The sequence below is a fragment of the Xenopus tropicalis genome, chromosome 3 (assembly GCF_000004195.4).
Source record: "Xenopus tropicalis strain Nigerian chromosome 3, UCB_Xtro_10.0, whole genome shotgun sequence".
Classification (NCBI taxonomy): domain Eukaryota; kingdom Metazoa; phylum Chordata; class Amphibia; order Anura; family Pipidae; genus Xenopus; species Xenopus tropicalis.
In genome coordinates, this window is record NC_030679.2 from 13375811 (window position 1) to 13392692 (window position 16882).

General features: G+C 42.8%; 1 protein-coding gene across 3 annotated transcripts in view; it reads left to right on the forward strand.

Annotated features, from left to right (window-relative positions):
* Positions 1–1564: 1564 nt before the first annotated feature.
* The window catches only part of il12b (interleukin 12B), a 45183-nt gene continuing 29865 nt past the window's right edge, over positions 1565–16882 (forward strand). Inside the window, exon 1 of one of the 3 annotated variants that reach the window (XM_031898677.1) lies at positions 1565–1752. The gene's annotated coding sequence lies outside the window, so the exon portion shown is untranslated. Of the gene's footprint in view, positions 1753–16239; positions 16278–16882 lie in introns of those variants that run through there. The other 2 variants (XM_031898679.1, XM_031898678.1) reach the window with 2 other exon arrangements.

Sequence of the window (16882 nt, forward strand, 5' to 3'; positions counted from 1 at the left end):
GTTAAACCCTGCTGCACTGCTCAACCCAGGGTCGGACTGGGGGGCCCTACAGGTGCCTCCGCTGGCCACGTCCCCTAACCCCCTATAGGACCCCCCACCTGACGTCCTCCCCTGAGCTTGCGTAAATTTAACTCGTCAGGGGAGGAACAGTTGGGCAGGGGGAGCGCCGGAAAGGGTCGGGTCTGGCCCGCCGGGGCCCACCAGGATTTTTTCCCAGCCCGACCCTGGCTCAGCCACATTTTATTGAATTGTTGTTGGACTACAAATCTCAGAATACTCCCTATTTTAGATAATAGTAACATAGCTAACCGTACTGGTTGATAGGAATATCACTGAAGCTGTCTGTTTTAGGTGTTTTGGGTTGCTATAGGAAAGTCACATAAAATGGTTATTCACACATTTTAAACCAATAAAAACAGTCAGTGTAAACTTTAAAAGTACTCTAAATAGTTAAAAAAAAAAAAACAGAATGAAATCACTTTTAACTTCCCCTTTAAATGCTTTATGTACATGTTTCATGCTCGTGATAAAGCTGGCGTGACCTATAAGGACAACTGAACCACAAGGAAGTATGTGAAGGGTTGATTTATTTTATTATAGTGAAAAACAGAAACAAAAATGGAGGTAATTTTAGATCGAATCAGACATGATTATGGGCCGCTAGGAAGGCCCATAAATCAGAATCTGCTCATTTGGTAGTGTCCCCAATGTCATCCAAAAAGCAGTCCCACTGCGCCCCTAGTTCTCTATAGGAGCAGAAGAAAAACGGAATTACGTTCTAACAGCGGATGTGACAGAAATGACCAATGAGAATGTCGATTCCCAGCACTATGTCAGCCATCTTACATACAGAGATTTTGTGCCATTTTGGGGTCATTATATTACACTGGAATAAAACACAGGGAGAAAGGACAGACTGGGAAGACAGTGCTGGGAAACTGGGCTTGTTGCTTCAACAAAAAATATGAAGTCAGATTTACACAGATCAGCTGGGATTCTCATTGGAGCATTATTTTGCATTTGAATGCCCTGCAGAGCTGAGGAAAAGTTTAACTGAGCAATATTGCTTTAGGAATACAGAACTACAGTTCCCAGCATGCCTTGATAATATATTAATTAATATCAGCAAACTAAAATGAAATGGCTCTCTCCCTATGTTATATAAGAGCAAGATGGCCAACACAAAGCAAGCATGTTTACTTCATAAATGATAATGATTTTGTTTCAAAAATAGCGTTTGCATCACTGAAACTCCTCCTTGCGTGGCAGCCACACTGGAATTGCCACGGGCTATAGACGCTGTCACACTTGGGGGGTTTTTTTGGCAGCGTCACATTCATAGATAGAATTTTTGTTTATTTTTGAGGTGAGCCAAGTCTCTGTATCAGCTCAGCCTGGGTCTGAATACCTACACGCATCACAGAGGGAAACATTCTACTCAGTAGCAGAAAAAGGAACAGGAAATAATATGCAACTTCCACAGCAAAGACCAAAACCTGAATTGAAATGCAGGAGCTTCCTCATTGCCCTGAGCTCACTGATATGTACAGAAAACTTCCCATATCGGTCCTGTGATTGAATGAAAAAGCCAAATACCCCAGGTCCTGTGATGTCACTGCTCCGTATATAACTGATTCTATCTGCTCCGTATATAACTGCAGCCTCACTAATGCTCTGCAGATTCTAATCCAGCTCTGTTGAGTTCTAGGCTCTCACAGTTGGGAATACCAACCTCAGGTTACTCACTCACAGGTAAGGCATCATTCTTTTACCCAACTGCAGCAATTATACTTTATAATGAAGACTTAGGGGGTTTAGTCTCCAACAACGGCAATACATTTCTCTACAACAAACAGGGTGGGGGTACAGGTATGTGATCCCTTATCCGGAAACCCTTTACCTGGAAAGGTTAGAATTACGGAGGCCCTCTTTAATAAATCTTAATTTTAATCGATAAATTCAAAATTTTAAAAAATGATTTCCTTTTCATCTGTAATAATAAAACAATACCTGTACTTGATCCCAACTAAGATATAATTGCCCCTTATTGGGGGCAGAACAGCCCTATTGGGTTTATTTAATGGTTAAATGATTCCCTTTTCTCTGTAATAATAAAACAGTACCTGTACTTGATCCCAACTAAGATATAATTGCCCCTTATTGGGGGCAGAACAGTCCTATTGGGTTTATTTTATGGTTAAATGATTCCCTTTTCTCTGTAGTAATAAAACAGTACCTGTAATTGATCCCAACTAAGATATAATTGCCCCTTATTGGGGGCAGAACAGTCCTATTGGGTTTATTTAATGGTTAAATGATTCCCTTTTCTCTGTAATAATAAAACAGTACCTGTACTTGATCCCAACTAAGATATAATTACCCCTTATTGGGGGCAGAACAGCCCTATTGGGTTTATTTAATGGTTAAATGATTCCCTTTTCTCTGTAATAATACTGTAAACACAGTACAGCTTTAGGACCTGTTTTGCTTGGGATCTGGGGTTTTCTGGATAAGGGGGGTCTTTCTGTCATTTAGATCTCCAAATTTGAAGTCTACTATAAATCATTTAAACATTAAATACATTCAGTAGAATTGTTTTGCTTCTAATAAGGATGATTATATTGTAGTTTGGATCAAGTACAGGTACTGTTTTATTATTACAGAGAAAAGGGAATCATTTAACCATTAAATAAACCCAATAGGGCTGTTCTGCCCCCAATAAGGGGTAATTATATCTTAGTTGGGATCAAGTACAGGTACTGTTTTATTATTACAGAGAAAAGGGAATCATTTAACCATTAAATAAACCCAATAGGGCTGTTCTGCCCCCAATAAGGGCTAATTATATCTTAGTTGGGATCAAGTACAGGTACTGTTTTATTATTACAGAGAAAAGGGAATCATTTAACCATTAAATAAACCCAATAGGGCTGTTCTGCCCCCAATAAGGGGTAATTATATCTTAGTTCGGATCAAGTACAGGTACTGTTTTATTATTACAGAGAAAAGGGAATCATTTAACCATTAAATAAACCCAATAGGGCTGTTCTGCCCCCAATAAGGGGTAATTATATCTTAGTTGGGATCAAGTACAGGTACTGTTTTATTATTACAGAGAAAAAGGAAATCCGTTGTAAAATTCAGAATTTTTTTATTAAAATGGAGTCTATGGGAGACGGGCTTTCCGTAATTCGGAGCTTTCTAGATAACGGGTTTCCAGATAAGGGATCCCATACCTGTACTGTTTTGTTATTACAGAGAAAAGGAAATATGTTTGAAAATTTTGTATTATTTGATATAAATGGTGTCTATGGGAGATGGCCTTCCCTTAATTTGGAGCTTTGTGGATAACAGGTTTCCGAATAATGGATCCCCCCATATCTGTACCTTGTACTTGATCCCAACTAAGATATAATCAATCTTTCTTGAAGTCAAAACAATCTTATTGGGTTTAATTAATGTTTAAATGGTTATTTGGCAGAATTAAGGAATGGTGATTACAGAAAATTACAGAAAAACCTAGGTCCCAAGCATTCTGGATAACAGGTCCCATACCTGTATTATACATTAAGGTGGCACTGTATTCATCTTGCCATGTGTTCTGGGGTATTATACATGGAACTGGCACTGTATTCATCTTGCCATGTGTTCTGGGGTATTATACATGGAACTGGCACTATATTTATCCTGCCATGTGTTCAGGGGTATTATACATGGAATTGGCACTGTATTTATCCTGCCGTGTGTTCCGGGGTATTATACCTGGAACTGGCACTGTATTTATCCTGCCATGTGTTCCGGGGTATTATACATGGAACTGGCACTGTATTTATCCTGCCATGTGTTCTGGGGTATTATACATGGAACTGGCACTGTATTCATCTTGCCATGTGTTCTGGGGTATTATACATGGAACTGGCACTATATTTATCCTGCCATGTGTTCAGGGGTATTATACATGGAATTGGCACTGTATTTATCCTGCCGTGTGTTCCGGGGTATTATACCTGGAACTGGCACTGTATTTATCCTGCCGTGTGTTCCGTTGTATTATACATAGAACTGGCACTGTATTTATCCTGCCGTGTGTTCCGGGGTATTATATATGGAACTGGCACTGTATTTATCCTGCCATGTGTTTTCCGGGGTATTATACATGGAACTGGCACTGTATTTATCCTGCCATGTGTTCTGGGGTATTATACATGGAACTGGCACTGTATTTATCCTGCCATGTGTTCTGGGGTATTATACATGGAACTGGCACTGTATTTATCCTGCTGTGGGTTCTGGGGTATTATACATGGAACTGGCACTGTATTTATCCTGCCATGTGTTCCGGGGTATTATACATGGAACTGGCACTGTATTTATCCTGCCATGTGTTCCGGGGTATTATACATGGATCTGGCACTGTATTTATCCTGCCTTGTGTTCTGGGGTATTATACATGGAACTGGCACTGTATTTATCCTGCTGTGGGTTCTGGGGTATTATACATGGAACTGGCACTGTATTTATCCTGCCGTGTGTTCCGGGGTATTATACATGGAACTGGCATTGTATTTATCCTGCCATGTGTTCCGGGGTATTATACATGGAACTGGCACTGTATTTATCCTGCCATGTGTTCCGGGGTATTATACATGGAACTGGCACTGTATTTATCCTGCCATGTGTTCCGGGGTATTATACATGGAACTGGCACTGTATTCATCTTGCCATGTGTTCTGGGGTATTATACATGGAACTGGCACTATATTTATCCTGCCATGTGTTCAGGGGTATTATACATGGAATTGGCACTGTATTTATCCTGCCGTGTGTTCTGGGGTATTATACATGGAACTGGCACCGTATTTATCCTGCTGTGGGTTCTGGGGTATTATACATGGAACTGGCACCGTATTTATCTTGCTGTGGGTTCTGGGGTATTATACATGGAATTGGCACTGTATTTATCCTGCCGTGTGTTCTGGGGTATTATACATGGAACTGGCACTGTATTTATCCTGCTGTGGGTTCTGGGGTATTATACATGGAACTGGCACCGTATTTATCTTGCTGTGGGTTCTGGGGTATTATACATGGAACTGGCACTGTATTTATCCTGCCATGTGTTCCGGGGTATTATACATGGAACTGGCATTGTATTTATCCTGCCATGTGTTCTGGGGTATTATACATGGAACTGGCACTGTATTTATCCTGCCATGTGTTCCGGGGTATTATACATGGAACTGGCACTGTATTTATCCTGCCATGTGTTCCGGGGTATTATACATGGAACTGGCACTGTATTCATCTTGCCATGTTTTCTGGGGTATTATACATGGAACTGGCACTATATTTATCCTGCCATGTGTTCAGGGGTATTATACATGGAATTGGCACTGTATTTATCCTGCCGTGTGTTCCGGGATATTATACCTGGAACTGGCACTGTATTTATCCTGCCATGTGTTCCGGGGTATTATACATGGAACTGGCACTGTATTTATCCTGCCATGTGTTCTGGGGTATTATACATGGAACTGGCACTGTATTCATCTTGCCATCTTGGGTTTTGAACCTCAATAAGTTTCTGACTGCACAGCGAGTTTGGGAGCTGCTAGCGAGTTTTGCATGTAATCTAAAGTGTTGCATGTAAATTTAAGTGTATAGCAGGCGTTTAAAACAAAAAAGGCGTTTGGGGTTTACTGTGCATGCTGGGAGTGCTGGTTGAAAGGAGAAAGTAAGTGCAATTAACTAACTGCTGTGTGACTTGTAAGTGCTACCTGGCTGATTGAGCATACTAATTAAGGGGGTGGAGTAAATCTGGTAAATTCTCAACAGACATTTGGCTGTTTGGTTTGAACCTCAATAAGTTTCTGACTGCACAGCGAGTTTGGGAGCTGCTAGCGAGTTTTGCATGTAATCTAAAGTGTTGCATGTAAATTTAAGTGTATAGCAGGCGTTTAAAACAAAAAAGGCGTTTGGGGTTTACTGTGCATGCTGGGAGTGCTGGTTGAAAGGAGAAAGTAAGTGCAATTAACTAACTGCTGTGTGACTTGTAAGTGCTACCTGGCTGATTGAGCATACTAATTAAGGGGGTGGAGTAAATCTGGTAAATTCTCAACAGACATTTGGCTGTTTGGTTTGAACCTCAATAAGTTTCTGACTGCACAGCGAGTTTGGGAGCTGCTAGCGAGTTTTGCATGTAATCTAAAGTGTTGCATGTAAATTTAAGTGTATAGCAGGCGTTTAAAACAAAAAAGGCGTTTGGGGTTTACTGTGCATGCTGGGAGTGCTGGTTGAAAGGAGAAAGTAAGTGCAATTAACTAACTGCTGTGTGACTTGTAAGTGCTACCTGGCTGATTGAGCATACTAATTAAGGGGGTGGAGTAAATCTGGTAAATTCTCAACAGACATTTGGCTGTTTGGTTTGAACCTCAATAAGTTTCTGACTGCACAGCGAGTTTGGGAGCTGCTAGCGAGTTTTGCATGTAATCTAAAGTGTTTGCATGTAAATTTAAGTGTATAGCAGGCGTTTAAAACAAAAAAAGGCGTTTGGGGTTTACTGTGCATGCTGGGAGTGCTGGTTGAAAGGAGAAAGTAAGTGCAATTAACTAACTGCTGTGTGACTTGTAAGTGCTACCTGGCTGATTGAGCATACTAATTAAGGGGGTGGAGTAAATCTGGTAAATTCTCAACAGACATTTGGCTGTTTGGTTTGAACCTCAATAAGTTTCTGACTGCACAGCGAGTTTGGGAGCTGCTAGCGAGTTTTGCATGTAATCTAAAGTGTTGCATGTAAATTTAAGTGTATAGCAGGCGTTTAAAACAAAAAAGGCGTTTGGGGTTTACTGTGCATGCTGGGAGTGCTGGTTGAAAGGAGAAAGTAAGTGCAATTAACTAACTGCTGTGTGACTTGTAAGTGCTACCTGGCTGATTGAGCATACTAATTAAGGGGGTGGAGTAAATCTGGTAAATTCTCAACAGACATTTGGCTGTTTGGTTTGAACCTCAATAAGTTTCTGACTGCACAGCGAGTTTGGGAGCTGCTAGCGAGTTTTGCATGTAATCTAAAGTGTTGCATGTAAATTTAAGTGTATAGCAGGCGTTTAAAACAAAAAAGGCGTTTGGGGTTTACTGTGCATGCTGGGAGTGCTGGTTGAAAGGAGAAAGTAAGTGCAATTAACTAACTGCTGTGTGACTTGTAAGTGCTACCTGGCTGATTGAGCATACTAATTAAGGGGGTGGAGTAAATCTGGTAAATTCTCAACAGACATTTGGCTGTTTGGTTTGAACCTCAATAAGTTTCTGACTGCACAGCGAGTTTGGGAGCTGCTAGCGAGTTTTGCATGTAATCTAAAGTGTTGCATGTAAATTTAAGTGTATAGCAGGCGTTTAAAACAAAAAAGGCGTTTGGGGTTTACTGTGCATGCTGGGAGTGCTGGTTGAAAGGAGAAAGTAAGTGCAATTAACTAACTGCTGTGTGACTTGTAAGTGCTACCTGGCTGATTGAGCATACTAATTAAGGGGGTGGAGTAAATCTGGTAAATTCTCAACAGACATTTGGCTGTTTGGTTTGAACCTCAATAAGTTTCTGACTGCACAGCGAGTTTGGGAGCTGCTAGCGAGTTTTGCATGTAATCTAAAGTGTTGCATGTAAATTTAAGTGTATAGCAGGCGTTTAAAACAAAAAAGGCGTTTGAAACTTAAAAGGCACTATACAAGGGATTGCACTCGGGAGACTGTAAGTACCCAGTTGCAATATGAGTTGCAGTATGATTGCTGGTGTTACTCAGTGTGCATCTTGTCGCATGTATGTGGTCCTGGAGCAGCAGTTCCATGCAGCATTTACTTGTGAGAGATGCAGGTGGGTTTTCCTCTTGGAATCTGAGGTGCAGAATCTAAGGGGGGAACTGGCAGCACTGAGGGCAGCTGCAAACATGGGGAGAACAGGAGGCTCACTGAGCAACCACTGGCAGGGGCCGGTGTAGTGGGGGGGGGAGAAGGGACAGTGGAGGTTAATGAGGGAGACAAATTTGTAACAGTTAAGAGGGGCAGTAGGGGACACAAGGGTAGGGGGGCTGGTTCAAAGCTTGTACAAACCAACAGATTTGCCGCGTTAGGTGAAGATGCTGGGGAAGGCAGCTCTGAGCTGGCGTGTATGGAGCAGGCTGACTCTCAGAGCACCCTGGGAGCCGGCACCTCTAATACAGGTGGGGGGAGTAGTGCTAGGAAGGGAAGGCAGGTTATAGTTGTAGGGGATTCAATTATTAGAAAGGTGGATAGGGTAATTTGTCGCAAAGACCCTACATGCCGAACTGTGTGTTGCTTGCCTGGTGCTAGGGTTCGGCATGTGGTGGAACGAGTGGACAGATTGTTGGGAGGGGCTGGGGAAGACCCGGCGGTCTTGGTACACATAGGTACCAATGACAAAGTTAGAGGAGGGGGGGAAGTCCTCAAGAACGATTTTAAAAAGCTAGGTGCGAAGTTGAGGGCGAGGACTTCCAAGGTAATTTTCTCAGAGATATTACCTGTGCCACGAGCAACATTAAGAAGGCAGCGGGAGCTCAGGGAGATTAATGCGTGGCTGAGAGATTGGTGCAGGGAGGAGGGCTTTGGGTTTCTCCAGAACTGGGCTGATTTCTCAATCGGCTACAGGCTCTTTGCCAGGGATGGGCTGCACCTCAATGATGATGGGGCAGCTGCTTTGGGGGAAAAGATGGCTAGAGGGTTGGAGGAGATTTTAAACTAGGAGTGGGGGGGGAGGGTGCAGCGGGAAATTCTGTGGTAGACAGGATAGATGAGGTAGTGGGCATAGTAAGGAAAATTGGGGAGGAGACTTGCTTCGGGATACTGATAATGGCAGGGAGGCCCATAAGTTGTTTACGCGTCATTCTCACGCCGGAACCAGTATTAAATGTATGTTTACCAATGCAAGGAGTCTGACTGGTAAAATGGGAGAGCTGGAGGTACTGGCGTTGGAGCGAAAATATGATGTGATTGGTGTTGCTGAAACTTGGTTGAATGAGTCTCATGACTGGGCTGTTAATATTGGGGGGTATACATTGTTTCGGAGGGACAGGGGCAATAGAAAAGGAGGAGGAGTGTGTCTGTTCATTAAGCACGACTTAAAAGCAAATATTAAGGAGGAAGTGATGGGGGTAACAGAGGGAGCTGAATCCTTATGGGTTGAGCTTCTCACAGATAGTAAAGAATCTACCAAGCTAATTGTAGGGGTATGCTATAGACCCCCTAATGTAAGCGAAGAGGAGGAGGCCCAGCTCCTGTTGCAAATAGAAAAGGCTGCTAGTTTGGGGCAAGTGATAATAATGGGGGATTTTAATTACCCTGATATTGACTGGGGCAATAGTACTGCCAGGACAGTAAATGGGAACAAGTTTATAAACTTGCTGCACGACAACTTTATGTCACAGGTTGTTGAGGAGCCAACCAGGAACAATGCTATACTAGATCTAGTGATCTCTAATGACCCAGAACGTATAGCAAATGTGCAAGTGGTTGAACCCCTGGGTAATAGTGACCATAATGTTATTTCATTTGATGTTTGGTGCAGGAAACAAATTTACACGGGGCAACAAAGACACTGAATTTTAGGAAGGCAAATTTTAGCTCCTTAAGGGCAGCGCTTCAGGGCATAGATTGGGGCATTATGTTTTCTGATAAAAATACAGAGCAGAAATGGTTGTCATTTAAAATGATATTAAATCATTACTGTTCTCATTCATTCCATTAATAAGAAAAAGTAGAAGTGTTAAGAATCACCCTATGTGGCTTAACTCTGAGGTAAAGAAGTTAATAGGGAAAAAAAGGAAAGCTTTTAAGAAATATAAGTCAGAGGGGACAGTAGCTGCGTTTAATGATTATAAACACTATAACAAGTGTTGTAAAACAGCAATCCGGAAGGCAAAGATAGAAAATGAGGAGCGCATCGCGGCCGAGGCCAAGACTAACCCCAAAAAGTTTTTTAAGTATATTAATAGTAAAAAGATGCAGGTTGAGGGTGTGGCCCCATTGAGTTATAATAACAATATGGTTACAGCGGATACAGAAAAAGGCAGATGTGCTTAACCAGTTCTTTTCTTCTGTGTATACAGTAGAGGAGCCAGTGGGCCAAGTCTCACCCAATAGCTTCACTGTTGCCTCAGCTCCAACTACACAGTGGTTGGCACAGGATATGGTGCTTAAAGGGTTACACACGATAAATGTAAACAAGGCACCTGGGCCAGATGGAATACACCCTCGGGTACTGAGAGAGCTAGGGGCAGAATTGCAGTGGCCCTTGTTTCTGATATTCTCAGACTCTCTTTCATCAGGTATGGTACCTAGTGATTGGAAGAAGGCGAATGTCACTCCCATATTTAAAAAGGGAATAAGATCTCAGCCTGGCAATTATAGGCCTGTAAGTTTGACATCCGTGGTGGGCAAGTTATTTGAAGGCTTGTTAAGGGATCACATTCAAAATTATGTAGTGGAGAATGGCATTATGAGCAGTAATCAGCATGGCTTTATGAAGGACAGGTCATGTCAGACCAATTTAATTGCTTTTTATGATGAGGTAAGTAAGAAGCTGGACAGTGGGGATGCAGTAGATATAATCTATTTGGATTTTGCCAAAGCATTTGATACCGTTCCCCACAAACGACTGCTTTCTAAGCTAAGGTCTATTGGTCTTAGTGAAGTCGTTTGCACATGGATAGAAAACTGGCTACAGGATCGGGTACAGAGGGTGGTTGTTAATGGCACATTCTCTACTTGGAGTAAGGTTCTCAGTGGGGTCCCTCAGGGTTCTGTACTGGGTCCACTTTTGTTTAATTTGTTCATAAATGACTTAGGGGAGGGTATTATGAGTAATGTATCAGTGTTTGCAGATGACACAAAACTCTGCAGACCAGTCAATTCTATCCAGGATGTGACATCCCTGCAGCAGGATCTTGACCAACTGGCAATCTGGGCAGCTAAGTGGCAGATGAGATTTAATGTGGATAAATGTAAGGTCATGCACCTGGGATGTAAAAATATGCAAGCCCCGTATAACCTTAATGGGACTGCACTAGGCAAATCCATAATGGAGAAGGATCTTGGAGTCCTTGTAGATAATAAACTTGGCTGTAGCAAGCAATGCCAGGCAGCAGCTGCAAGGGCAAACAAGGTTCTGAGCTGTATTAAAAGGGGTATAGATTCACGGGAGGAGGGGGTTATTCTTCCCCTTTACAGAGCACTGGTAAGGCCCCATCTAGAATATGCTGTTCAGTTTTGGTCTCCAGTGCTCAAACGGGACATTATTGAGCTAGAGAGGGTCCAGAGAAGGGCAACTAAGCTGGTAAAGGGTATGGAAAGTCTCGGTTATGAAGAAAGACTGGCCAAGTTGGGTCTGTTTACACTGGAGAAGAGGCGCTTAAGAGGTGACATGATAACTATGTATAAATATATAAGGGGATCATATAATAACCTCTCTAATGTTTTATTTACCAGTAGGTCCTTCCAACGGACACGAGGGCACCCACTCCGTTTAGAAGAAGGGAGGTTCCATTTAAATATTCGGAAAGGATTTTTTACAGTGAGAGCTGTGAAGTTGTGGAATTCCCTCCCCGAATCAGTCGTACTGGCTGATACATTATATAGCTTTAAGAAGGGGCTGGATGGATTCTTAGCAAGTGAGGGAATACACGGTTATGGGAGATAGCTCTTAGTACAAGTTGATACAGGGACTGGTCCGATTGCCATCTTGGAGTCAGGAAGGAATTTTTTCCCCTCTGAGGCAAATTAGAGAGGCTTCAGATGGGGTTTTTTGCCTTCCTCTGGATCAACTTGTAGTTAGGCAGGTTAGGTATAGGCATTATGGTTGAACTTGATGGACGTATGTCTTTTTTCAACCCAACTTACTATGTTACTATGTTACTATGTGTTCTGGGGTATTATACATGGAACTGGCACTATATTTATCCTGCCATGTGTTCAGGGGTATTATACATGGAATTGGCACTGTATTTATCCTGCCGTGTGTTCCGGGGTATTATACCTGGAACTGGCACTGTATTTATCCTGCCGTGTGTTCCGTTGTATTATACATAGAACTGGCACTGTATTTATCCTGCCGTGTGTTCCGGGGTATTATACATGGAACTGGCACTGTATTTATCCTGCCATGTGTTTTCCGGGGTATTATACATGGAACTGGCACTGTATTTATCCTGCCATGTGTTCTGGGGTATTATACATGGAACTGGCACTATATTTATCCTGCCATGTGTTCAGGGGTATTATACATGGAATTGGCACTGTATTTATCCTGCCGTGTGTTCCGGGGTATTATACATGGAACTGGCACTATATTTATCCTGCCATGTGTTCAGGGGTATTATACATGGAATTGGCACTGTATTTATCCTGCCGTGTGTTCCGGGGTATTATACATGGAACTGGCACTGTATTTATCCTGCCATGTGTTTTCCGGGGTATTATACATGGAACTGGCACTGTATTTATCCTGCCATGTGTTCTGGGGTATTATACATGGAACTGGCACTATATCTATCCTGCCATGTGTTCAGGGGTATTATACATGGAATTGGCACTGTATTTATCCTGCCGTGTGTTCCGGGGTATTATACCTGGAACTGGCACTGTATTTATCCTGCCATGTGTTTTCCGGGGTATTATACATGGAACTGGCACTGTATTTATCCTGCCGTGTGTTCTGGGGTATTATACATGGAACTGGCACTGTATTTATCCTGCCGTGTGTTCTGGGGTATTATACATGGAACTGGCACCGTATTTATCCTGCTGTGGGTTCTGGGGTATTATACATGGAACTGGCACTGTATTTATCCTGCCATGTGTTCCGGGGTATTATACATGGAACTGGCACTGTATTTATCCTGCCATGTGTTCCGGGGTATTATACATGGATCTGGCACTGTATTTATCCTGCCTTGTGTTCTGGGGTATTATACATGGAACTGGCACTGTATTTATCCTGCTGTGGGTTCTGGGGTATTATACATGGAACTGGCACCGTATTTATCTTGCTGTGGGTTCTGGGGTATTATACATGGAACTGGCACTGTATTTATCCTGCCATGTGTTCCGGGGTATTATACATGGAACTGGCATTGTATTTATCCTGCCATGTGTTCTGGGGTATTATACATGGAACTGGCACTGTATTTATCCTGCCATGTGTTCCGGGGTATTATACATGGAACTGGCACTGTATTTATCCTGCCATGTGTTCCGGGGTATTATACATGGAACTGGCACTGTATTTATCCTGCCATGTGTTCTGGGGTATAATACATGGAACTGGCACTGTATTTATCCTGCCATGTGTTCCGGGGTATTATACATGTAACTGGCACTGTATTTATCCTGCCATGTGTTCTGGGGTATAATACATGGAATTTGCACTGTATTTATCCTGCCATGTGTTCCGGGGTATTATATATAGAACTGGCACTGTATTTATCCTGCCATGTGTTCCGGGGTATTATACATGGAACTGGCACTGTATTTATCCTGCCATGTGTTCCGGGGTATTATACATGGAACTGGCACTGTATTTATCCTGCCATGTGTTCCGGGGTATTATACATGGAACTGGCACTGTATTTATCCTGCCGTGTGTTCTGGGGTATTATACATGGAACTGGCACCGTATTTATCCTGCTGTGGGTTCTGGGGTATTATACATGGAACTGGCACTGTATTTATCCTGCCGTGTGTTCTGGGGTATTATACATGGAACTGGCACCGTATTTATCCTGCTGTGGGTTCTGGGGTATTATACATGGAACTGGCACTGTATTTATCCTGCCATGTGTTCTGGGGTATTATACATGGAACTGGCATTGTATTTATCCTGCCATGTGTTCTGGGGTATTATATATGGAACTGGCACTGTATTTATCCTGCCATGTGTTCCGGGGTATTATACATGGATCTGGCACTGTATTTATCCTGCCATGTGTTCTGGGGTATTATACATGGAACTGGCACTGTATTTATCCTGCCATGTGTTCTGGGGTATTATACATGGAACTGGCATTGTATTTATCCTGCCATGTGTTCTGGGGTATAATACATGGAATTTGCACTGTATTTATCCTGCCATGTGTTCTGGGGAATTATACATGGAACTGGCATTGTATTTATCCTGCCATGTGTTCTGGGGTATTATACATGGAACTGGCACTGTATTTATCCTGCCATGTGTTCCGGGGTATTATACATGGAACTGGCACTGTATTTATCCTGCCATGTGTTCTGGGGTATTATACATGGAACTGGCACTGTATTTATCCTGCCATGTGTTCTGGGGTATAATACATGGAACTGGCACTGTATTTATCCTGCCATGTGTTCCGGGGTATTATACATGGAACTGGCACTGTATTTATCCTGCCATGTGTTCTGGGGTATAATACATGGAATTTGCACTGTATTTATCCTGCCATGTGTTCCGGGGTATAATACATGGAGTTTGCACTATATTTATCCTGTTGTGTGTTCTTGGGGCATTACAAATGGAATTGCCACTGAATTCATCCTAACGTATTTTGGGGGCATTATACACTTGAAAAAAGAGCTTTGCTTAAAACATGTTGTATTCATTACAACACTGAAAGTTGAAGTTTAGCATTGCAGTGTGACCATTTTTCCACCTATGTTCTTTTAGTCTAATTAAGCTTTAACTGGATGGAAGTGGTGAATAATGTCATTTAGCATTCCACTACATAGACTGAGCCAGGTACCAAAGTGGTTGTTTGATACACATTACATTATATGTATATTAGTAGTATGAGGCCATGTTGGATGGCAGCCCTGCCAAGGAGTAGGTTCTTATATGGTTGTGAGTAGAGGATAAAATAAAGTAATTTGCTTTCTAGCATAGGGGTGGCCAGTGGATATGATGAGATAAAATGATCTGTTAAAACCAGGCATTAGCCAATGGCAGAATATTACAGGGCGGAGCTGGTGATGCTGCACGGTACCAGCTAGAGCAGTGATGCAAGAGGAATAGGAAAGAATGAGAGAATGGCAGGATGTAGCAGGGAGTTACTGGTGGCACAGTACATGTGTGGGCAGAGAGGGAAGGCAGGGAATTTGATACTGGGAGCATTTTTTGTGTTGCTGAGTTGTGTCATAGTGCATGAATAGGACGTGGGTGCAAGGAGACAGTACTGAAGGGCCATTAGGGGAAGTATTTCTAATGACAATAAGAGCTAGGGAACTTGTGCCATGTAGCCAGAAATGCAGCAGAGACTACTCTGTAGTCAGTATGGCACAATCATCAATTCTTTTTCTGCTTAATTTTGTTTAATTTATAGGACAGGCCCGGACGGGCAATCTGTGGATTCTGGCAAATGCCAGAGGGGCTGCTGTAAGATGCCATAGGCAGCCACTATTATTTTGAGACTACAGCTTCTGGTTTTGCCCTAGGAATCCAAACTTGCCTGCCCCATCTTCTACCCAGTTGGTGCATGTGAATAGCCTGTATTATAGTTAGGAGAGGGGCACTCCCCTGGTCCGGTGGGACACCAGTAAAAAACCCGATCCCCGATCTGATCCTCCCTGCTTTCCCCCGTTGCTCCCCTGATGACCTCCCTCCCCCAATCACAGCAAAAGTAAGTATACGGTGCATGCGTGGGAAGGGGGTGGCAGTGGGTGAGCAGGCATGCGGTGGGGGCCCCAGAGGGGGGTTCAAGGGGCCCCTTGGGGCGGGAGACCCGGTGGGCCCTGCACCCCCCAGTCTGCAGCGCACGTTTAAACTCCCATATGGAGCAGTGGGGAGAGGTCCCCATTGCTCAGTATGGGAGCAAAATGTAAAAATTTTGCTGCAGTGGGGCAGCATGCCGTCCTAGGCCCGGGCCTTTGTCATATCTGGGACTGCCAGTCTGACCCTGGCAACCAGACAGCTACTGAAGTACCAAAATGGACAGATAAAATACCCAAAAAATAGACACCCACACACCAACGGCAAAATTTCTCCGAAAACGGTCAAATGAATTCACTATAAAAGCAAAACTAAAGCAGCATGTACAATAGCAAAGCAAAAGCATTTAAGCAGGTGCTGGTTGGTAAGAAGCTGTATGTATCATTATCAGCATGCACTTCCCATAATTACAATATGCAGGTTACAAAAAAAAAAAAAATTCCACTGCATAATTCTGTTACTTCCTGAGTCAACTGCTGCCTGTGGGGATACGGCCGTCACATAGGCACTGACTGCTCACAGAGTGGAAGCACCCATGTGAAGAGAGGTAAGGGAGTCACTTGGGCCTGAGAAATAGGGTGGGGGTTGCTGAAGTTCTAGCCTGTTATACTGGAATGCCTCCCTGAATTCTAAACCAGCAGGTTAAGGAATACTTGTTTGGCATCCTTCACCTGAACAGGGGATAGGGACCTTTGTGCAATGTAACTAATAGGGATAGGATATTGGAGCATCTAACTGGAGCCCGAGCCAAAGGTAGCCCAGTTCTGTTCAAACAGATATTACATTCCATACATTTTTTTTTAACTTTTTAAAGTTTACTCATATATCAGTAGAGCCTAGCATTAATTATACATGCCTATCCACCCCACAATGATTTTGAAGGTTTCACAGGTACAGGGTCTCCGGTGGTTTACTTTGTCTAATTTGTTTTCACTTAAATTGACCCCAACACTAGAACTACGTTTTTTGCATGTCAAATATATACCTATGGGACCTGTTATCCAGAATGCTCAGGACCTGGGGTCTTCCGGATAAGGGATCTTTCCTTAATTTTTATCTCTATACTTTAAGTCTACAAAAAAACAATTTAAGAATAATTAAACCCAATAGGACTGTTCTGCCCCCAATAAGGGGCAATTATATCTTAGTTGG